Here is a 25470-nt window from a genome sequence, read left to right as displayed (position 1 = left end):
CTGATGAGCCATGGGAAGAAAGAGAAAATGTGATCTCAAGAAGGGTATAACACTGGCCTTGGAGGGATTTGACACGCGAGTGTGTGTGTGTGTGTGTGAGAATGAGAGAGACAGAGAGAGAGAGAGAGAGAGAGAGAGAGAGAATCTAATGGGCCCTAAGCTGTCATGTGCAGGTGGAGAAGAAAATATTTGCCTTCTAATCGTGTCCACTGTCCCAGCCAACCACAAGAGATGAAAACCTATATGTGTGTGTAGCCTATGTGTGTGTGTGTGAGTGTGTGTGTTGTGCATGGGTATCTAGAGAGAGAGATTTATTAGACTAATATGATCACGTTAGTAGAATGTACATATAATATGTGTGTATTTTTGTGAGACAACGTATAAGTATGACCTACATGCATACACACACAAAAAGACACAAAGACACAAAGACACACACACACACACACACACACAGAAACTCAAAGCCCTCCCAACACCTCATTAAGTTAGAGACCGCCCATACCCAAACAAATTTAAAACAATCAGAGGGTTTGGCAGCAGCAGACTGCTCTAGTCATTACTCTGGTCTCAGTGACAGCTTGCCCCGCTCACCTCATCCGTCTGCCCTCCATAAAGACCTGCCTTGTGGGCAGGCTGCCTGCCCCCCCGACCCCTCCCCACACCCTGCCTCGTCCACTACCATGCCCCCTAGACCCTCTCCTGACATTTACAATTACATCTTAGGCATTTTGGCTCATGCTGTTACCCACAGCAACTAAGGCTGGGGACAGACTCACAGAAGACTTTTAAAATCCTAACCAATTTGAAAACTCACTGCATCACATACACAATGCCGTATTTCGCAGATTTTTTTTGTCTCTCAGTCGTAAATATGCTCAGGCTAGCATGTTGGGTGTGTGTATGTTGGGTTGTTGTTGTTTGGATTGGTGCAGGAACTCAGTTAGGAACTAACCAATCTAACGACACCAATCCAAACAACGACCAACATGTGTCGTAACTAGCATACATGATTGATATTAACAGGGCAGACTGAAACTGTAAACCCCTAAAACTACCAGATAATGTTTGTAATTATTGATAATTATAAGTCATGACCAAGCCTCGAATCAGGGCAAGTCTGGTGTAAATCTGGTCAGATAAACCTCTAGTGTGTCCCTAGCCTTACATTAAGTGCAACAGAGCAGAGTATGTTTAAATTCCTTTTGTTTTACATTATTTTTTGGGCATTGTGTCTTTATTAGATAGTGAAGAAAGACAGGAAAAGTTGGGAGAGAGAGGGGGATGAAATATGACAAAAGTCCTGATCTGGATTCAAAACTCAGAATGCTGCGGTTACATGGAATGCGCCTTAGACCGCTGAGCCACCAGGACGCCCCAGTTTCAGTTTTCCTTTATCACAAAAATGACAAGCCACCAATGCTAAGGAATGCAAGGATCAAAGTTACAGTGCCAAGACAACAGAGGTAACAAATATTCCTGTCTTCCTAGAATGATCATGTGTGAAAGAGAAAATAGCTTCCCCTCCCTCTCTTATCCTTCTCCACTGTGACCCTTCACTAAAGATAAAAAATTTTTTGGCTTTGCTGATTTACAGCACAGTATACAGTGGGGAGTGACAAGAAATGCAGGGGAGAGCATGCAACAAAATTTGTGAGACCAGTGTACAGGAGTACATGGTACACTCCTATCCCTGCTGAGTCACCAGGATGCCCCAAACCTCCACTGTTCTCAGCACTATCCAGCCTTCTTTCTTCTTTTATCCACCGACACACACATGCATGCAACCACTCTCCTCCTAATACCCTCACACACACACACCTAATCCCTCTCCTTCTGACAATCATACATAGAAACACTCAAACACACATACACACATGCAACCCCTCCCCTCGGGCACACATGCGTGGGCAAACAATCACACACACCCTAACATACACACACCCACACCCACACACAAACACACACCCACCCACACACACACACACACACACACAAGCAACACCTCTCCTCCCTGACACTCCTCCACTGCTGTACCCTGCCGTAGCTGACTTAGCCAGGATTTACGCAGCCCAGTCACAGCGTCTCCATTAATTGCTGAAAGTGACACCGTGCACGGTTATTACACGATTACGACATGACAGCTCTCGTTTTTCACCATTAAGAAGCAGACGGGCCTGTGCTCAGCTGCAGCAGGAGCCACGCAGGGTGTCAGCGCATGGGAGCGGGTAGGCAGGGAGACAGGTTATACTGCAAAGGCCGGGGGCCGCAGCATGGGGTGCTTAGCTTGCTAATGTGTCGGCACGACACCGAGGCGGTGTGAAGACTATACTATCCTGACGAAGCCGCACACCTGTCGCCAAGGGAACCACGCTCGGTCAACAACAACAGGGATGTGACAGGTTGCACACAGTCGCATAGTCACAAGAGGAAAGGCAGTGTAACTCATATTTCACTTTTCCAGTCCATCATTGGTTTGATTTGACATTATTAGTAGTAGTAGCAGTAGTAGTAGTAGTAGAAATAGTACTAATAGTAATCCAAGTAGTACTAGCTGTAATAATAGAAACACTAGTAGTAGTGACAGGGGTAGTACTTAAAGTAGTAGTAGTTAGCATTAATATTATGAATATTATTACCCATTGTTGGAGGGTTTCCTTATTTACAGCAACATAAGAGCTGGTGAGTGTAAATTAAACAGGTAGCAGAGAAGATCTGGATTGGCATAAACATTCTTTCTCTTAGATTTGGTGGTCGGCGACTCAGGCGGGACATCTCTCGCACCCTGGAGAGACCTTGACTGACTCACCACAATCACCTCTAACAACATTCACGCTCTTAGCCTCCTTGCCAAAAAATGAACATTGCCATATAATGGTGTCATTAGCTCCTCACCTTTAAGTACAATTATGAGAGAAAATAGATCCGGCTTGCGGTTCTATTAATTGGCCGCTTGAAGCAAAGACGTCAAGGCCGTATGGATTTTCTGCCAGGCAATTCGTGTGAGGCTGTCCCTCTCCTGATGGGAGAGGGTTGGAGGGGGGGGGGGCGAGGTGGGGTGTAAGAGAGGATGTGAATAATGCATTACAAGGTATGAGGCTGGTAAGGAGCCGGGGCTCTGGGAATTTAAAGGCATTTGTGTTTGTCACACAAATCAGGACGTCTCGGCACGCTTGGAGGCAAATCCGAACCGACGGCTGGGAGCGGAGGATGACACCACCTCTTCCACAGAACTCAGGCCTGAGGAGGAAGCAGCCGGAGAGACGGAGAGGGAGAGAGAGAGAGAGAGAGAGAGGGAGAGAAAACGTGTGTGCAGTGCATGTGTGTGAGAGGACAGAGAGAGAGGAAGAGAGAGAGAGATAAAGACAGGAAGAGAGAGAGAGAGCAATGTCAGCCTTTCTGAGAGAGGTCAAACACAATTGAAATGTTCACCAAGTAAATGGGTCAATCATTGCTGAATAAATCAGATACACCAGTGAGTACAGCATACATACTAATCATTACCTCACATTGTGTTATGAATATTTTTTTTTTCTGGACTTGAATTCACAAAGGCTATGTATTAATAACTGGAATATTGTCTCTGAACAAGCCTCTCTCCATTTTTTAGACTTGTAATCCAGATTTACGGGTGAGCAGTAGGGGTTTGGTGTCACTCAAGGACACTTTGGCAGGATATTTATTGATCTTAAAATTATAAAGTTCTATTTTTTTTTTTTTATATAAATGAATTATCCACATAATTATGATCTTTGAATGTTTGCGTTGTGTTTTTTTTTTTTTTTTTTTTTTTAAGAACCTTTTGGCAATTTTGACAGCTGGTATGTCAAATCGTTGATCCTCAACACCTCAAAACTGCACTCCACCCTGACACAACCTTATCATTCCAGCTAACGACATGTGGCTGATGATGGACCCTCATTGGCTATTGTTACTGGGGATGAAACTTATGAACCTTTCACTTACAAAGCGGCCCTTCTAACCTCTAACCCACCCTGCTGCCTTTTCTACATTGTTATAGATAATATTTTCTACAACAATATTTTCAAAGTCAGAAATCCATCGGCATGATTCAACAAATTACTAGGAGTTATTCTCATGTGTCTGAACCCTGAGACCCTCAGATGAGACCCACGCTAAGGTCAGACATACTAGAGATAAGAGCCATTGACCCTGGCTCAGGGGGAGATTCTCTTCCTGCCTGGCATGCCGTGCTGCTCTGTGGCTTGTCTGTCAGAGGGGCTGTATGTGTGTGTGTGTGTGTGTGTGTGTGTGTGTGTTTGTGTGTGTGTGTGTGTGTGTGTGTGTGTGTGTGTAGCAGGGGTCAACTTGGACTCCTCGTGTAAATCAGTAAGGCGTGTCTGAGGCAGTCTGGCAGCGGAGATTGGTCCGGAAGATTCTCACCCTGCCTGGCTCTGGAGAGGTGGCGTGGCAGGGCTTTGGGGCTGGACTAGACAGGGGGAATGATGGAGGGGGGTGGGGGCAGGGCGGAGTGCGGTGGGGTGGGGGCTGTTGCCCTGCCACTGATGCAGGGGGTGCGGAGGTGCAGACAGACAGGGTGCAGATCACACTTTGACACACTGAGCCGCAACAGCCCCAGGCCTCTGCGCCCCTCCTTGTGGTGGGTTAAGTTACTGTATGACTAAAATATACACATACAACTTCTAAACTTTATTAAAAGCTAAAATATGCAATGTTTCGCCTTGAGGCAGCAAAGTGTTTCGCAAGTCCTGCCCTCCTCCACCTCAGTTGGGCAATTTCACACCCCAACACTTGTCACTCATCTTGATGTGCTGTCTGATGAACTCTGTCGGATAATGTAGCACTTGCAAAGTAGAAAATGCGGCAAACTGGCAAGCACTCTATCTGTCTAGTGGTATATAAGGCTCACCTCTGCGTCGCTTCTCAGCCCTTTCCTCTCCTTCAGATGGGACAAGCGTTCACCCATGGCCCTTGCCTGCTGCACGGTTAGCTTTACTGTAGCCTACATTCCTTTCTTATTGCTTTCACATGTGACCCACGGCCATAGAAAATGGTATAAACAAACAAACAAAGCAAATAAAGTCAAACATGATCATGAAATTCACCACCCCGCCCTGGCAGATCATGATAATGCTTCCACAGTAGGGTTATCAAAAATATCCATACTTCGATACTTACTCAATACTAAAAATTTGAAACGGATACAACACTCATTTGCAACAGTATCGATACCAGCAGTGCTTTCAAACATATTATTTCTCCGCCTCTACTAGCCACACACACACACACACACACACACGCACCCTGCACTGCTGCCCACAGCCCCTCCTCTCACTAGTAGCAGTCAGCTGGGTTGTTGCCTCAGTCAGCAAACAATGCTACAGAGTGGTGTCCACGAAGGGGGGGGGACACGTCAAACTTGGAGAAGCACCTTAAGGACCAACACCCCAGTCTATATAAAGAATTTCGAGAGGTTAGCGAAAGCTCCCCTTTCAACATCACTGAAGCATTAAACATTTATCATAAACGTTAACCTACCCTGCACATCATCCGTTTTAGTTTAGCTAGCTAACCAAGCTACACAGAGCTAGCTAACGTTATCACGTAGGTTTGCCAGATGCCCGGTTTTCGACCGGACTGTCCGGTTTTCAGATGCATTGTCCGGGCCCGGTCAGAAGGCTCGACCGGACACTCAAATGTCTGATTAAAATCATTCTGTCAATAATAATCCACTAACTCTAGCCCTGCTGATTTTTCCCTGTCATTGGTGAGTATCTGTTGCTTCAACAAGCTAAAAGCGTGCTGATGACTAGTACGTTATGGAGAAGCGTGCGTCTGTCTGTCTGTCTGTCCGTCCATCTGTCTCGAGGCCAGGAGGCAATATGATGTTTCACATGCTTGTGCAGTACAAGTTCACTCCCCTCAATAAAAATGATGACAGCGATCGACACCTGTCAATCAAAAATTTGTTGTTTGATCTCAGACAACTTTAAAATATTGTTTTCATGTTAAAATATATTATATTTTAACATGAAAACAATATTTAAAAAATGATTTGTAATATTAACATTAAAAATCAATTTTTATGCCTCTTAATGTGTTGTCATTTTTTAATATATAGAATATCGATATTTTCCTGGGTATTGTATCGAAGTTAGAAATTCTAGTATCGTGACAACCCTATTCCACAGAGACAAATATGTAGAAAATCTCCAACTGCTCTTCTCTTCAATCTATCTTAAGTAGTTTCCTGCCTTGCTGGTGACAGGGGATTGCATGTTACTTTAGGTAATGGCACAGCGGCTTGGCTGCCAAGCTGAGGCTGGCAGACACATACCAGACCTTCACTTAGAAGGACGTGTCAGGGGTTAAGTGGTCATGGAAAAGAAGGCAGAGAGCCACCGCTGAAGTTATTAGGCAGCATAGTTTCTCTCGTCAGCAGGTGGGAGGTGAGATCTGGCGTGAGGGGCAGGTGCTGCTCAGGGCCAGAGATCACAGCTGAACCTTAGGCTGTGATAAGCCCAGCGCCACTTAAATTACACCACCAGCACCGCTTTGACCCTGCATGGTTTGTATGTGTGTGTGAGAGAGAAAGTGAGAGGTACAAGTGTGAGTACAGTTGAGAGCTGTGCATGTGTGTGTGTGGGTGTGCGTGCGTTTTTTTTTTGTTTTTTTTTGGCGTGCCTACACATACACAAAAGACTAAAAGCTGAGGGCTAAATTAAGTCCAGCCAGGACTGACAGCTCAGGGCATGTTTATCTGTTTACAATCCCTCTCACTCCTTCATACTCTCTTTCACTTCCAACATCCACCCAAGTGTTGATTTGACTTAACAGCTCTCATTCAAAGGAAGGGGGTTTTGAGGGGGTTGGATAAAGGCTGCCAATGAGAATGGAAGATGGAGCCCTATGTGGTTTTGTCAAATGCGAGTGCTCATCCACAAACTGGCAACAAGCTACAGATTTCAAACTCGGGTATTTTGTCTGAACTCGATGTCAACACATGTTAACGACATGTTGGAGGGAAGAAAGAGTGGGAGAAAAGGCAAGGGGAAAGACGAAAGCAAGCGAGTGAGACGAGGAGGAAAGAGAGCGGAGGCGGATGCACTTATTTGATGATTACTTTTTTGTTGGATTGCCGCATTGCCCCGGCCCCAGAGACCCCAACACTTCCACATTATAGTGAACCAAAATCATAAACAAACAAAAAATGCGAGAAGAGACAGGGGATGAAAGTGGACAGAGAGAAGAGGCGCGGAGGAGCTTTGAGGATGAGGCGAGGTGAAGTATCGATCAGCCATTGACAAACACAATAGAAATTTTAGATGTGATGTGAGAGGCCCCCATCCATAATTTATCAGCGGGCCAAATGTGAGTGACGTGGGGTGTGGACAGGGGGGAGCACTGAGTATTGATTAGTGGGGGGAAAACAGTGCACAGAGCAAGGGGGGGGGGGCTCCGGAGAGAAAAGGGTGGGGAGGGGGTGGGGGGTGTGGAGAGAGAGATGGTTGAGGGAGGAGGCCGGGGGGGGAGGCAGATGGAGCACAGGAAAGCCATTAAGGATGGCAGTGTTACCAGACACTGGCAGACGACAGAGAGCGAAAGAGAGAGAGAAACAAGAAGATTGGAGGAAGAGAGAGATAGAGAGAGAGGAAGAGAGAGAGAGAGGTCACCCCCCCGCTCCCCCATCACCACCACACCCCCTCTGTCCCACTCCACCCCTCTCCCCACCACCCCAATCAATACGACCATGTCAAAACATAAAATGCATGCTTTTGCTCTTAAGTAAAAGGTGTCTAAGATTTTTAAAAGCATTGATTCGGGGATGGGTCGATGGAAATCAAGGCATATTTTCCTGTGCAAAGAGGGGTAATAACACTCAGCTGATAATAGCACAACAGAAGGGACTTGACTGTGTCTGAGAGGAGTGCGCTGGTCAGATTACTGCACTCCACCCCACCAGGAGAGGTCACCGTGAGGGGGCGGGTCAAGGATTCAAGCACTCCCGATACAAACCGGCTCTGAGATTTGTCTATGGGGAGAGGACAAGGGGGAGAGTGAGGGAGGGAGGCCAGTTGATGGCACTGGACTTTACTGGAGCATCTGCCAGAAACATTTTACACATTAAAGTGAGGAATATCTAGACAAGAAGTTCTCACAGGCTTGGCCCTGGGGGAATATGGCCCATCAAACACAACCAGACGGAGCAGATAATTCCTCTTTTGCAATGCTAACCGCACGAAGCCAAACACATATAAAGAGAATTCTTTTGAATAATATATTGTTGTTTAAACATGTCAGTCATCTTACCTTGAGGTGTTATTGCGGTACTATTCTTACGGTTGAATTTCAGCTCACCCTGTCGATTATTATTTGGCTGAGTTTTCTGCGCGCCCTGCATAGAGGTCAGTCGCTGAGGGGAAACAGCGGCTGAGGCAGAAAGGTTCTGGGTGGGTTCAGTGGTTAGGGAAAGTTTTCCCCTAATGTGGGCACCAGTGAGGCAGAGACAAACTCCCTGCCTGCACTGGGGACACAGCACCGCCCATGGAGAGCCAAACCCATGCAGTTAAAACATACCAGGCACAAAGAGAGACAGCGGGAAAAACACAAGACGGGAGGAGGAAAAAACAAAATCATGTTCCGTAATCGGAAACAAAGCCAGTACCCACCACATGAAGGGCAGTGCCAATGTGCATCCATGTGTCTCTCGTTGCGGCGCCAGTTAGCAGGGCAGCCACAAAATGGGGCTTTAAAGACAATGGCAGCACAGCAGCAATTAGCCTTATCCCAGGGTGTGGCTACGCTCTGAAGACACTCATCTGTCCACGACCACAGAGACGCATAATGAATGACATTGCTGCGACACAATCAAATAAACAACATCTGGCTGACCTCAGACTACTCCCTTCCGCTTGGTTGACCCCTTGACCTTTGAAAGGTCATAAAGTGGGTGGGTTTTCATCAACAGCAACAGCACACTGTGCAATTAGGAATTTGCTTTGTCACATATCACTCCAAGGGATCAGAGCACACGGTCAGGCAGAAATGTTGCCCATGGAGCAGGTAGTGGTTCTGTGTGTCGATCACAGACACATTGACAGGGATGGTCACAGTGGCTGCTGCTGGGGATTGAAGCTGTGACCTTCTAGTTACGCAACAATCTCTCTAACCACTAGGCCATGCTGCCAACCTCAAGAACACAGATTTCAGCTCAGAGATGTGTATGCTGTACAAGTAGAATTACCCACTTTGGAACATCGCCGATCAAACTCTAAACTCGATGCCAAGACCTTTGAGTCAACAAGGTCTGACCTGTGTATTTCGATGACACATGTCGTGGAAATTGGCCAGCGGACTGGCCGGTTGGTTGGTCGGTCGGTTGGTTGGTCTCATCCTGATTGTGTGTGATCTGTTTTCAGCGCGGCACATGAGAATGTGGGAAATGGATGCCGGCGGGGAGATAATCTGGTCACCTGATCCAGGCTTGGTGGAGGCGATGACAGCCGTGCTGTGCCACCGTGTGTCATACGATGAGGGGCCAAACGGCAGGTGACTGACTCACCCCCTCTTAATGGACAGATGACCACACCACCAGGAAGACGTGGGAGGAGAAGGAGGAAAGAGAGGGGGAGGAAGGAAGGAGAGAAAGGGGGAGGTAGATGGGGTTAAGGAGGTAGAGCGATGGCTTTCATTTGATACCCCTTTTCGTGTGATTCCTGATAAAAGTGGGTCTGATGTAAGGTGGTGAGGGAGGGAGGGAGGGAGGGAGGGAAAGAAGAGGTACTCTGTTCCACTCTGCAGTGGGCTAGGAGGCTCTCTGCTGGCACTCCAGCGACACTGTCTGAAGCCAACAGGTATGGAAACACTGTGTGCATGTCTGTGAGTGTGTGTGTATACACACGTCCATGTGTTAGTGTGTACAAGGATGCACATGAGCATGGTGTGTGTGTGTGTGTGTGTGTGTGTATTTAACAGCTTAATCAATTACCTAACCACTCGCCAAAGAGGAAACAGGATTTGCTCAACATGCCTCCCACCTTTCAGAAGAAGAGACTACACAAATAGCTTATGCACACAGCTCAAACAAAGAACAAAGCGTCTCCCCCTCCTTTTGTTTAAAGGAGACTTCTGGTGCATTGTATCAATAGCCAGAGTCCTCTATGGAAACAAAGCCAGATGACAGTCACCAGTGTGAAGGAGAGGGGGCTAACCACGCAAACACATCTATATTAATATCTTCTATTTCCACAGCCACTGAAGATAATTGCCTAAAATAGATAAAGGGCCAGGCGGCATGCTAACACCCTCATAAATGCAGATGTTATGCGGATGATTTAATCACGGGTCTAACAGATGTTTTTCGGCTGCCCCCTTTCATTAAAAGCCTGCCGCAGCAGATACAGGAATCAAAGATTATTCTAGGAATTAGGATATGAAAAGCGCGTTAGCTCAATTAAGAAAATTAAATTGTGTACATTAGACAGAGCCTTGTTCAACTAGCGGTGACTGTTTTGCCGGCAAGGCCGGGGCGTAATAAAATCAGAGAATCACCCCCTAATTGAAATGCACTTAAAAAGGATCATGCTGACAAATGCGATTGTATTGAGGCGGTAATGTGCACACCTCCTCCCCGTCCTCGTTAAATCCAATGAAATTGAAATAGCCAGGCCTGCTGTCAGCTTCCTGATACAATCAGCCGGCCGGCGGCAGCGGCACATGAAGGGAGGATGAAGAAGAGGAAGAAGAAGATGATGTTGAAGGAGAAAAAAACAGGTAATCAATTTATAGCAAGCTCATCAGGACTCCCGCACACACGCGCTCACACACACACACACTGTTAAGACCACTTAGAGATCAAAACAAATGAAAGGTGGGGTGCAGATAACAAGTCATCATAGTCTTATCAGCCTTGTCCTGCCGAGGGAGACCATTTATTTCCTCTAGCTCATAATAGCGTGAGGTGGATGCTGGAGATGATGGACCACTGTGTGTCCAGCCGTAAGCTCCATTAACACAGCAACAACATGCACATACACACACAGGAATGCATACACACACACGCACACACAATCCTCCCACACGTTTCCACATATCATATCAAGCCTTCATTAATCAGGGCAGGATTGGTGACAGGCTCGACGGGAGGCTATCTGCCCCTATCAGACACACACACACACACACACACACACACACACAGGCCTGTATGGGAATCCGTCTCACTGTCCACTGATAAACAGCACTGAGCGCTCTGTTAGGAGCATCTTAGCCTGCGTGACTAGCCACTAATTAAGATTTAACTACCCAGTATGTTTGTGAGGGTGCGCTCCCTGGCTTGGCCTGCAGACAGTTTAGGAGATGCATAGGCGAGGATGCTGCCAAGAGCTGTGTACGTGTCCCATAAATATTGCACAGAATTAAAACATGAGAGTAAATAGAGTGAAATATCAATATTAATACCTTACCAAAAAAAAAATCAGATCAAATTATTACTTTGTACCATCCAATAGCCTACTTTTCTCAGTACTGAACAGAATATATTAGGCTGATGGCGGCAGTGGTGGAAGCAAAAGAATTATCATCCTCTTGCAAGCAGAAAATCATGTCTATGAAAATAAACACAACTCTCTCCCTTAACACTTTTATTTTATTTAGTAGTAGTTGATGAAAACATTGTACTTGAATTGCAAGCACTAAATACCTACACACTTTTTGAGTTCACACTATGTTCCACAAACAAGCCTTTCCCTCTACATATGTAAGCAAACAAAAATAGAAAGTGCACAGTTGGACTGCTGATATGGAAACAAAAAGTAACGTGTTTGCTATTTTTCTTGCCATTAGTGTCTTTGCTGCTAAGCAGAGCACTACTCTCTAAGGTAATTCTCTAGAGAAGCCACTAGGGGAGCTTTCAACCCCCTTTTCAGCAAACTTGAGCACACAGCATATGCAAACACAGAGAAACAAACACATGGCAAAGCAGCACGCACACGCATACACGCACACACTCACACTCAAAACACACAAATACAAATACATACAAGTATAATGCACAGATGGAGAGATAATGAGAGAACCAAAGAGAGAAGGAGAAAGAGAAGTAAAGGGAGAGATATTGTGTTACTCAATAGAGGAGGACTTAACTACTGAAATAAATTGCTATTTCAAAAAACAGGGCACCGGCACCGTGCAGCAATGCTTTATCTTAATGTTATCACTGCGGCCTTCATCTCCACATTAACCAGCCATCCCCATCCACTTCTCACTGTTGACACTGTTCTGCGATATGGTGAACAAGCCGGCATGCTATTGTAGTACAGCCTAGTACAGCGATGGGAATACTCTGCGCCCCAAAGTACAGAACATACCTCCATTATGCATTACACATCTAAGATATTTAAGCTCTTTGTAAGAGTTAAGTCTTGGAGCCGTGCCGTGTCATTCTGTGGGGGATGATAGGGAGCTTTAGTCATGTCTGTATTAGCGGGATGACTTCCAAAGCCTCTGGGATGGCGTGTTACAACCACCAGCTACCAGTCAGTCCCCGCGTTTATACGCAACCCTGCCTGGCCCTAAGCACCAGATCAGAACCCCAAATAGGCCCTGCATTAAAGGGGATCATCCTTACCACAGGGACCGGGTATTCACCAAATAAGATCAAATGTAGGTTTATTGTGAGTCAAAACAAATAGTAAAACAGTGGTTCAACAGTCCAGCGCGGGGATGAAGCTGAAGAGCCCAGCTCCCATTTCTGTTCCGTGCGTGGGGAAAAAGCTGTGAGAGACTATTCTGTTCGACCATTACAAAAATTCAAAGGGAGGGATGGTGAGACTTGAAACTTGTGAACATCAACTGACGTGAATTCCAGGACACGTGTCGTCCTCACAAGTGGGAGAGGCAGTGTTTTCCCTACTTGGAGCAGGGAAACATGGTTCTTATTCTAAGATAAATACCGCCCATCTGTCTGGTGCTGTATGGTGGCGGGGTATGTGTGCCAACATCGGAGCCCTTCAGGAGACACTTAGGTCTGTGTGTATATTTTCGCAGTCTGATTGAAGTAAAACACAGCCTTTAATGTATCATTTCAAGTGAACACCGTGCCCAAATGAAAACACACACACCTACAAGCTCCGCTTAATTGAAGGCTGCAGGTTTGCACATAGCAGACAGTTTTTTTTCTTCTTTTTTCCAAGGGGAGAGGAGAGCACTTTTTGAAATCAATATTCTCAACTTGTTTTGCTGCAAATTAAAGCTGCCATTCTCAGGCTGGTGTCGCCAGGGACCAGCACTGAGAGACAGAGAGGGATAGGAACTGCAGCAGTAAAGTTTTATATTTCAAGCAAAAAAGATTGAAACGTAATCCTGCATTATCTCAAAACGACTGAAAGAGAGAGAGTGAGGGGGAGAAAATATACACCATAAGGGACCCCGGATGCTATTTTTGTTCTCTGAAAGAATAGGGAAGAATATTCAAAAAGAAGAGAAGAATAAAAATATCATGAAGGGATGACAATTTCAAATGTTCCTCATATATCCCTCTTTGAGATATAACATGATAAAGTGTCTGTTACAATAACTTGGTGTTGACATACTTTGCATCCGTGGGAGAAAAAGATTCACTGGTACAAGTTTCTGCCTTATCTTCCCTCTCAATAACATGCAATTGCCTGCAGTTAGCCTACATAACATGCAATTTACACACAAGACTGCACTCCCCTCGCTGTCTGCTCCGGTAAACCGGGACTGTACTTTGCTATAAAAACATATACACTCTTCAGGAAGCTTTGTAGTGCCTAAAAACCTCAATTAGGTTCATCAATATTTGATGGAACGGCTCTGATAAGGCCTGGTCCCCCCCTCCAGTGCCCCTGTGCCGGCGTGATGTCTTTAATTGTTGGCCCAAAGCACTGGAGACAGACAAGACTTTGTTTGCTCAATAATGGATGGCTCTGTCCCTAACACAATATTGAGTTTGGCTGTTGTGCGAGCATGGCGGCTGCTCTCCTGGCCTGCAGTGAGAGTGGTAGAGGGGATTGGGGGGGGATGGTGATGGGGGTGAAGGGAAATGGAAGAGCCTTGCGATGAGCACTCGCCTATGGAGACCCCAGGAAAAACAAAAAATACAGGACTAACTGAGAGGTCCTTGACAAAAACTGGCAAAGAAATACATGGAGGAATGTTGGCAGTACTCTCTCTCTCTCTCTCTCTCTCTCTCTCTCAGAATCACTTAATTCACCAAGCACAGGAATTTGTCTTGGTGGCACTGGGTGCAGAGAGATGTCAAACACTAACACAGTATCACAGTACATACTGACACTTGGTAAAAGAACGACAGGACCTCCCATTCCTCTCACACAGCACTGTAAACCAATAGTAACTACTTTCCAACAAAGAACCATGTGAGGCATCGCAGGCAGGTAGCATCCGCGCCAGGCCCGGCTCTGTAAAACTATCTCGCACATACTGAGGGGCTGTTGAGATAAAACATGCGCAAGGGGAAAACATGAAAGAAAGCCCTCACCCTCCCTTGCTCCCCCCATCTCCTCCGCCCTCCTCTGGCGTGTGTGTGAGTTTCACCTTGGCATGCGGCGATGGCCTCATCCGCCCTCCTCGCCTGTGCTCCTCTTCCAGGACCCCTGAGCTGTCCTGGGAGGTGCCTGCACTAAGGGATTGCTCTTCATCGACTTCCTGGGTAAATTGATTTTAATAGCCAACACTTGAGGCCTTTTCTCACGGCCTCCTCTTTCAGCAACGGCAGGCTCCGTCACGCCCTGCCATATTTCTCCACTCAGGACGTCTGGGCTATTTTCCAGGGCTATTGGAATAAGAACTGACGAATCCCTTTCAAGGTCCCAAGGAGATAATCTCCCGTCATTTCTGATTTGCATAACATTATTTAAAATTTAATGTAATGGCATTAAGCTATAGACGACCCTCCCCTTTCCGCGAACTCACATCTGTTTGTGGTGTGTGTGTGTGCGTGTGTGTGAGGGCTCATCTCCAGTGGGATAACAGGAAGCCCCCTCTCTCCCACTGTGCTCTCTCTCTCTCTCTCTCTTCCCAGAGCGACCACCACCTTCCAATCTGGCCCAGCTGAAACAGAATAGGACTGCACTGCGCTGAGATAATCAACAGATATCTCCAGTTTCATGTGTACCCCGCTCAAAGCAGATGAAAGAGGCATCAGAACCATCCACACACAGACACACACACACACACACACACACACACACACAGAAGCTAACAAAGCAGTGTGTTCCAGGGTACAGGGCCAAGGCATAGCCCCAAGGACTCAGAGCCGGATACCATTCCATTTGTCGGATCTGTACGTGTCCTACTTAGGAGGCTGCAATGGGACTCAATTAGGCTGGAACCAAGAGGAGCTGATAAATTAATTTATTAATGAATACAATGGGATAGAGAATGGCAGGATGAGCTTGCTCATTTGTTCGGGGCTGGCTAGGCCAAACAGCCACTACAATGGCGGGCTTTGATGGGGATGGAGATGGGTCGAACCGCAATAATGCAATGGAGACATTAATAGCCTGCAATGGCTTTGTTAGAAGGGCAAGTATGAAAACATTGTCATACAATAATATAATATATAATATTAAGGGAAACATGCATACAGTGCTCTAACTGTCTCAGCCACTCCACTCACTTTCTTATCTTGCTTTCTTATTCATGTCTCCTTCTGTCATCATCTCAAAAAACACACGTGTGCACATAAGCGCAAATATACAAGCAAAAGTGCACACACACACACACACATGCATGCACACACAAATACAGGCAAACACGTACACAATATGCAATTGCATCACTGATACATGCACATACAAACACACACACACATACACGCATACACACAAGCTCACAGGCAAATGCATGTAATTACACTACAGACACACACACACACACACACACAAGTACAGAAATACACACAAACACATGCACACACCATCTCTATTCTCTGCGGTAGAGCATCTTCCACACATTAAAAATAAATTCATTCAAAGTCAATTTGGGGAATGTTTGGCGATGCGGGGCAGGAATACCATCTGAGCTCTGGGAATTGTAGATTGCTCCCCCTCTCCCTGAGGCATTCTCTTTGTCTATCTATTTGGTGTGATTAAAAATACAATGATGAATGCATATTTCTTCCAGATGAATAACTTGAAGGAGTTGGCAGCAGATGAATCAGGGAGCAGTGTGTTGGTAGAGAGACTAGCCAGGTCAGACAGACTCACAGTCAGATTCTCTGCGCGCTGGACTTCCTCAGCATGGAGGAGAAGAAGAGGTCATCTGGACACCAGTCTACCGAGGATGGGGCTGGAGCTGGTGGGGAGTGTCGGTCTCATGTGAAAATTCTCGTTTAAAGCTCCACTAGACAAGATTTTTATGTAGAAATGCACCCTTCTTATGAGCCTAAACCACAAAGGGGGGCTGCAACAGAAAAGGACATCCCATCACCCCTGTAGATTCACCCTATTTGCCCAAATTAAATTCTGATGTTGGCTATGGTCACTGATCTTCATGCACAGCGAGCGCACCATCCAAAGACAGCTGGACTCACCAACGATGGCTGAACCTCTTCACCGCCTCCGTCCCACCAGCCACTAAGAAGAAGTCATTTAGGTCCGAGGACTGCGCATTTCATTGACGTTACAGTGCATGATTTCTGGGAGATTTGAAATACAAAAACTTCTTCTTGCTGCCATTTGGGGCTGCCAGCGCGTGAAGTGTGCAGCTTTAATTCAGTCGATGTGTTTTTGTGTTGTTCTGTATGTGTTTTTGTGGGAACGGCTGTGCACTTGTGGAGTTACAATACGGCACAACAGAACCACAACTGCACTTCACACACACACATAAACACACACACAAAGACCTAGATGCGCACACACACCCACACAAATACCATACATCTATACATACAACCAACTGGGCACCAAACACATGAAGCGTAACCCTCCCCCCCATTGCCTGGGGAGGCTTTGGGCTTGAAGGGGGAGCATTTGAGGCCCAAATTCCCAGTAGGTATCGCTCCTGGCAGGGCTACTGAGTGCTGTCCATCCCCCTCTCCCATCCTCTCCTCTCCTCCACAGGTTTGGCTGTTTTCAGAAGTGTTCCCCACTGACTGTGGCCACACTCCTGCTGCCACCCCCATCCCCCCCACTCTCCCCCCAGTAAGGGAGGAAGGCCCTCCTCTCCTCACATGTTGACTTCAGAGAGCATGCCTCTTGCTGCCTCAAAGCTTTGATACCAAAATAGTCCAGGAAGCCTCTGTCTTAAAAGTGCCCCAGCAGACCTTGATTCCAGGGATGGAGTGAAGAGAGGGAGCTGGGAGAGAAAGAGAGAGAACGGGAGAAACTAGAGAATGTGCAAGAAAGAGAAAGAGAAAGAATTTTGTAACCTAATCACTCTCTTATCACCTCTCGGCATGCTTTTGTTTTTCATAGTGTATTGTAAAGCGCTCTGGCAATACTGTTGATTTTCGACAGTCATACTAAAAAAGAAACCCTGAATGGAAGGAATCAAGAGAGATTTAGCATTAGAGGGCAGGATGAAGAGGGAAGATGTGAGAGGCCCTTACAGGAGAGCCAACGTCGGTTTCCTTTGAGGCCCTTAGCCCCTGGGTCTCGCAGAGCATCCAGTATGCACCGTTTTTAACAATGTTATTCAGAGCATCAGAACGGGGAGAACGCTTTAATATTAGAGCTGGTGGTGAGTTTAGAGAGCAGAGGAAATGCTGAATATTAGAGAGGAGAGGGGCTGTTTTTAATGATCTGCAGCTGGTGCGAGAGAGAAAGAGAGTGGGAGGTTAGAGACACGTAGTCAGAGAGAGACAGAGAGACAGCGACAAACAGTGATGCTAAAGGTTTGCCCCGTGTTTGCCCTTCCAACTGCTGTCTTTGTGGCCGGGGAGGATCAATTGAACAGATCGCCGGGCCGTCCTGAGAAAACCTCACACTCTCACTGTGTCCAGGTCACCAGTAAAGCCGAGCGATAGAGTAAGCCAGGACAGAAAGAAGAGGAAGAGTGTAATGCCCCTTAGTAAGGCCTGCGAGTCTTACTATCTTATGGTAAGTTGTTGCACTGCTTGACTCTCACCATGCTACCTGAAAAGTAAAAGAATGGGGTTTTTTTGTTTGGTATTTTTGTAGATGTAAACGGTGATATATAGTCTATTGTATCTCCTGCATTGATATTCTGGTGTCCGTGTACCCTGCATACCCAGCATGCCACTATGTGAGTTGAAGATATGTTTCTGGACCAACATCACCAAAACAGATTCCTGTACATTTATCGTATTCAGCGAATAAAGTGATGCTCATTCTGATACTGATTATGTATAAGGTAACTGGTTCAAGCCCCGCTCCTGTTAAATACCACATGAAACCAACAGATAGTAGAGAGAAGACTGGTCATTGTGAAGAAGACAAATATACATCACCTGCATATTTCTATACATTTTGCAGACACACATCCACCACATTTGGAGAAATGTGTGGCAATCTATTATCTAATTGTGAAATACAGATGTAATAGAGAATATATAATATCTGATGTTATTGACAATGGAGAACAAACTGCCAGATGGTTATAACGTTTTAAATTCTCTGATTGCAAATTACACATGTACTTCTGTTGCGTATAGTAGAAGAAGGAAAGGCAATATTAAAACAGTGGAAATATGAAGAGGACAGAGAGAGACACTGTCATCGCCACTACATGTTTCAACAACAGCGCCTCTGAAGCACCACACAGGCAAATTGTATATGTGCATTTCCAAAATGGCTGCTATCAATAAAACATAGAGCCGGTTGGAGTCTGCTCATTACGTGTGTGTTTGTGTGTGGGCAGGTGCACACGAATAAACACATACCTGATTGTGTGTTTGTATGCATGCATGTGTGTATGTATCCATGCTGTGTGTGTGCATGCATGCCTGTATCAATACACATTTAATTGTGAGTATCCATGTATAAAAATATACCTGTTTTTTTTGGGGGGGGGGTTTTGGTGTGTGTTTATGAGTGTATGAACATAAATTTGCATATGAATGACAGAGGGCTAAATAGATGAGGGGACTGGGAAGGTGAATCAGTTTAGGCCTGCATAAGCTCACTCACTCACTCTGCATATAGACATGTCTTAGCTCACTCGCTCATTCGGCACATATAGGTTCATGTTATTTCACCCCCTCACTCTGAGTAAAGGCCTGCATTAGTTCGTTCACTCTCGGCTTACAGGCACGCGTAAGCCCGCTCACTCGCTCACTCGGCGTATAGGCCTAGGTTACCTTGCTCGCTCAGCACTGCCTAGCACCAGTCAGATGAAAGCGCCTGCACCTGTCAAACAAACTGCTGGAACTGTGATAAATTAATGATCAAATGGCTCGCTGAGAAGTACAGTGGCGCTACTGTGAGTCCTGTAAGCACTGAAGCCAGAGAAATCGAGATAGAGAGATAGGAGAGAGAGAGAGAGAGAAAGGGAGGAAGAGAGGGGAAGAGAGACAAAGGGAGAGAGAAGAGAGAAAATGAAAGAGAGACAGAGGGGAGGAAGAGAGGCAGAGAGGGAGATAAATAAGATGAGGGAGGAAGGAAAAAGATGAAACTGACATCAAAACATCTTCCATTGTTGTGCATGCGTGTGTGTGTGTGTGTGTGTGTGTGTGTGTGTGTGTGGAGTTCCATGCGTCTTCAAAGGAAGGGGAAGGACTTGGGGGAGGTGGAAGCATGTATCTCAACGGGGACAGCCACAGTGTCCTCTAGTACACACAGTACACACAACATGGGATTGAAGGGGGGCATATATGACCCTAACACCTTCTCTCTACCTGTGTATGTGTTTGTGTATGTGTCCTTACAGGGCTTCACACTGGCCTAACCAAACTGTACAACAACAGAAAGACCCGGCCCGATGCTGCCTACCATCCCGAAACACCGGCCCAACAGCTGGGTCTGTGTATGATGCTGTTCCCGCATGCAGTAAACACATATACTTTGATACAACAGCATATTTATTGTAGACATACAAGAGAATATTATCAAATCAAAAGACCGCATCCAAACGCAGTCAAAATTCATTATTCATCTATTTGTGTGGCTTTACGCGAGTATATTGTCTTTTTCTATGTGCGTGTCTTTGATTGAATATGCTATTATATCCCTTTGGACTGTGGGGGGTTGGATTGCTTACAGCTTCTGAGGAAAAAGGGAGACAATGTCAAAAAACTCATTGAGGGCTTTTGTAAACAGCGCACGCTGTGGGTTTTTGCTGGTTGAAAGAGGAAGTCACTGCGCGTGGCTGTGATGCTCTTTTCTTCTCGGCACATTTCCATCCCTATTATGTCGTCCGGGCCTTGTGACGGAGCACTGTGGCTCATCTCATATGCAGTTATCCGGCTAACTACCAGCCTTCCCCCTGCTCCTCCACCGGCCTTTGATAAGAACAGAGGGAAATTAAAATCATGAACCTGAATTATGGATCCAATGACAAGATGGCCTCCGAAGGCTCTTTCTCCTTGCAGTCTCTCTTGGCTATTTCTCGTTCTCTCTCTCTCTCTTTCTTGCTCTTGTTCTTGCTCTCTTTTTCGATCTGTGTCGTTCTCTCTCACTCTCTCTCTCTTTCTCAACCCCCCCACCCCCTCTTCTCTTTACTTACAGAGGATTCGCCTGCTAGCATATTCCATAAGAGAAAGAGAGAAACTGAGAGAGATAGAGAGAAAAAAAAGTTTCAAACGACGATAACACACAGTTTGATAAAACTGACAAGGGACTCAATTAAGGCTTCCCTGTCAAAGCAGGAGTGATATTTTATTAAGTGGCAGTGCGCCATTCGACGGGTACATCAAGCGACACATCTGTAGACGAGAGGACTGCACCAGCCGGGTAAGAGGGACACGTGTTGCCGCTTTCAGGAAACATCAGTCGAAACTCACTTCATCACGTCTGCTGAAAAATTAAGAGGCCCCGATATTAGGATGCTCATTTACTTTTTCATGCACCACCCCCGGCAATTGGGGGAGAGAAGCTCACCGTCCCCCTTTCTTTCCTTTATTTCCAACACATCCGAGAATGTAGCACACAGACTTTTGATATTAGCTCTTGTAACATTACCATCAGAACAAGCACGACCAAGATTCTTCCAAATCTGAAAAGAAAACAACCAAAGGCCCGCGTTGTCGCTGTCATACTTGCAGCTGTCGAGAAACTGATTTTAGGGCTCGGAACACGCTACTTATTTTATAACTGCATCCAACACTTGCAGAGTATTGCGCCTCTGTTCAGCTTCAGGATATTAATATAGGGGAATTAAATGTTCCATAACCACAGCAGTAAAACGGCAGTAAAACTTTGTCTTATGCAGCGGTGAAAGCAAGGTCAAATAGTTGGAAAACAAAAAGCAATACTTGACTTGAATATCAGACACAGAATAATGCTACTAATCCCTTGATGTAGAGTTCACCAGACATGAAGGAGCATAGAAGATATATCCAGTGTTTACACAAGTAAAGTGGAAGCCACAGAGACTTTTGCACACACGGAAATGCACACGCATGCAATATGCATTGTGTAAGGACATGCTCAGTGCATGTGTGTGTGTGTGTGTGTGTGTGTGTGTGTGTGTGTGTGTGTGTGTGTGTGTGTGTGTGTGCATGCACGGGTCTTGCACTGAGCTTTGTAGACACAATACCCTCTACTTAATTTCCTCAATACTTTGTCAGCGCAATCAGAGAAATTTTATAGCAATATGGAATGTAGCACCTCCACCCCTGAAAAACAAAACAAAAATCATCCTTTTTCTCTCTGGATGTTTTTGTTTTTTGCGTTCTTTTTGCCTGTCTGAGTGCTGTGACTTTGACCCTTGCACTCCTTACTATTGTTTGTTTACATAAATTAAAACTCACTCTACCTTTGCACTCATTGTAAGTCGCTCTGGATGTGAGCCTCAACTAAATACCTGAAATGGAAAATGTAATGCTGTATAATGCTTTGTCTCACTGCAAACAGATAATTTTCATGTCAACGTTACGCCTGGTTGTTTGTGTAGACACCAGCATATATATTCGCCGAGTTCCTCCCTACCTTATATATTTTTTTCAAATAAAAGTAAACTTAATCCTTCAGAGAGGGAACACGTGGTGCTGTTGAAAAGAAAACAACAGTGCTCTGATGTGCCTGGCAGAGGCCACAGTGCTACAGAGAGATGAAACTTTAATTCTGATGTCTCCCTTGTAATTGAGGTTGCTCTTGTAGGATGTTGTACTGCTGAGACAAAACAGATGCAAAGCCCCCCCCCCCCCCCCCTCCCCTCCCACACACACATACATTACATGCACACAGTCCATAAATGTGTGTGTGTGTGAGAGCATATGAATAGGTTTGCATGTTTTTGTGTATGCGTATGGGTCTGCATGCCTACTTACGTATACAGTATGTGGCGTGTTTGTTTATATCGATGTGTTTGTCTGCACAAGAGTGTGTGTATGTGTGTGTGTGTGTGTGTGTACATGTGCACATGGTGGAGCTGACACTTGGTTGTACATGAGCTCAGCGCTGACCATACATAGTCTGTTTCATCTAGAACAAAAGCTCCGTTGGAGGACACAAAAGGCCAGGTTCAAAAGCATCGCAGGCGTCAGGAGCCCAGGCCTAGATACATGAAACAATCAGTGTAAACTTGTCCACAGCTAAGAGGGCGGCATTGCACCTACAACAATGCTCAACTGTAGGCAGAAGCCCTGTCCGTGTAAGGTAAGATTAAAGCTGTGGGTAGATCAAACATAGTGTCTGTGATTAGCGCAAAAGAATGTTTTTGTGTTTCTATCATTGATTAATATGTTGCTCCCGAGACAGGGGATGATTTATGCATGGTGTGTACGATGAAATCCGTAGCAGTCTGCTTCGTGTGGCTGTGTGTGTGAGAGAGTGTGTGTGTGGGGGGGAAGGGGGTCTTCCTCACATATATGTGTGTGTAGGATGTGTGTATGGATGAGCCTGATGACAGTTGTGATGGGAGGGGTGGGGGGGAATCTGCAGCTCATTCTTAGGGCCACATCTCAATGACAGCTACTGGAGATGCGTTGACGAATCCAGGCCCTGACAAGCGGCGGTGGCGTTTTAATGAAGAGGAAAACACACACACAGAGACACAGACACACACTACTATAAATGTCTGTAGGTCTCACTTACTCTCCCCCTCTCTCTTATTCCCTTGTTTCTTCTCCTCCCTGCCTCCCTCCATCACTCTCTCCACAATATATTTGACTGATAGATCTGCCAGCACTCTTGCTAAACAAATGAAAGTTGCAGCAAGTGCCAGTGAAGCTAGGCTTTCATCAGTGCTCGGCAGGCTGGGTTTGAAGTGGGCTCCCGCCTCCCCCGTGTACCAGCACTGAACTTGATTAGCTAGTACTTGGGAATGTGACATTTACATTCAGCCACCGCATGTGGCATAACCGTGTTTATTTTTCAGCTGCGGAAGGCTGACAGGGTATTATAGGTCTGTCATATGATTATATAACATCGGATTTATTGCAGCGCGACTGTCTTGGATGCAATCTCGATTCATTCTGATTATAGTGCGTGAGGAGGTATAGCTGTGTTTGAGTGCTTCACCTCAGCACTCGCACCACAGCACGAACATCAGTTAAATCATCGAGCTCATCCAAGACAGTCACGCACCCAACTCACATCAATACACATGGATATGAGAGGACAGTAAGTTAAGCGCAATGTGTGTATGTGTATATAAGAGAATGTGAGTAGGAGAGAAAGAAAAAAGTTTGTGTGTGTGTGTGTGTGTGTGTAACGGTTCAGGTAGTATTTTGTTCCCCTCCAGTACCTGCAGGCTGTTCTGCTCTGACCAGATACCAGTGTGTTGTCAGCCCAGGGGCATTATGTCTGGGTTGGCCTAGCTTTGGTCCCCTCTCCGTCTCTTTACTCCTGTCCCTTGGTTCTTTTCTCTTTTTTTTATATTTTCACCTTTATTTATCCAAGGAAAGTCGAATGCGCATACTATATATTAATACTATATATTCAGACCCTGGGAGCCGCTCAGTACAACCACAGTTTTAGTAGCTCCACTGTTGGGGATGGATGGATGGATGGATGGATGGATGGATGGATCTATCTATCTATCTATCTATATATACCTATCAATTTCTCAGTATCTCTCGCTCTCTCTCTCTCTGATATGTGTGTGTGTGTGTGTGTGTGTGTGTGTGTGTGTGTGTGTGTGTGTGTGTGTGTGTGTACTCTGTGTGTACTGTTCCAATGGTGTCAGGCCTGTGGCTCTAGCCTCTGTTTCCCCTGGGTTGACTGCGATGGAACAAATGAATAATAAAGATGATGGCCGTGTGAGTCAGGAGAGCACCGAGCACAAAAAGCACTGAGGCCTATAGGCACAAAACTACAAAACTCTGACATAAGGCTGCCTCAGGGACACACACACACACAGAAAGTATACACTGAGACACGACAACACACTCACATGCGCATACACGCTGACTCATTGACTTAGTCACTCGCTCACTTACTCACTCAGTAATTCACTCACAAACTCGAGAGGAATTTGCTTTTTACGCTGCAGCTAATTCAAGCATGATCCAATTTGTCTTCATTGTGCACAGGCTAGTCAGGCAGCAGCGGTCAGCCATACTGCTGTTGTCTGTATAGGCTACATACAGTATAGCAATACTCTCTGGTCAGAGGAGGGATCCAGTACGTCAAAACATATCAAGATAACTGACATCCGCGGTCTTTGTACATGGAAAATACATTTCAACAAGAAGTGAGTATAGCTTGGATGGACTCCACCAATTGTGACCCCGACCCACCCAACCCATCCCAACACTTCTTCTGTCAATCACCCACCTTGTGTCTGCCGACTACAGCTTCCCTGGTGCACTTCTGCGTATTTACTTGTATAAAACAAATTTTCCTGTAAGGACCAAAAAAATCTTTATTTATTCATTAAATTCATTCATTCAGTGATAAGAGGGATTCATCGGAGAGTTGCTTCTCAAACTGTTTGGCTCGCAGATCCTCAAAAACAAAGTCCTGCATACTTGTGACCCCTTGTTGCAGGCATAAATATGTACAATGATGACCTTGGATGCCACATGATATTTAATTGTCCTTCTCAGGCTATTTCACTTAATTAATTATTGAAGGATGCTTAGAGGCAAATAAGTATTTAACAGAATAAGGCATTTATCATAAAAAGACATTACCAAACTTGTATATTACAAATATATATTTCGATGTCTCATAACTCATCTTGTGACGCCCTCAAATTCGTCTTACGGCCTACTGAGGGGTTAACTGCTGAGGGTTGTGATGGCTCAGTCGGCTTTTGCTAGGCTTATACTTCAGTGTCCACCTGTTGCAGACAAAATACTAGTTCTATTTTGGTTGGCAGAACAAAATAGGCTCTTTGCACGCCCTCTGTTCAGATGATGCTGTTTGTTGAGATGTATTAAGG

The sequence above is a fragment of the Centroberyx affinis genome, unplaced genomic scaffold, assembly GCF_046629955.1.
Source record: "Centroberyx affinis isolate AG114_WGS23_722 - 3 ecotype Tasmania unplaced genomic scaffold, CSIRO-AGI_Caff_v1 ptg000418l_1, whole genome shotgun sequence".
Classification (NCBI taxonomy): domain Eukaryota; kingdom Metazoa; phylum Chordata; class Actinopteri; order Beryciformes; family Berycidae; genus Centroberyx; species Centroberyx affinis.
The sequence above is the reverse complement of the archived record's forward strand: the minus strand, read 5'-3'. Positions refer to the sequence as shown.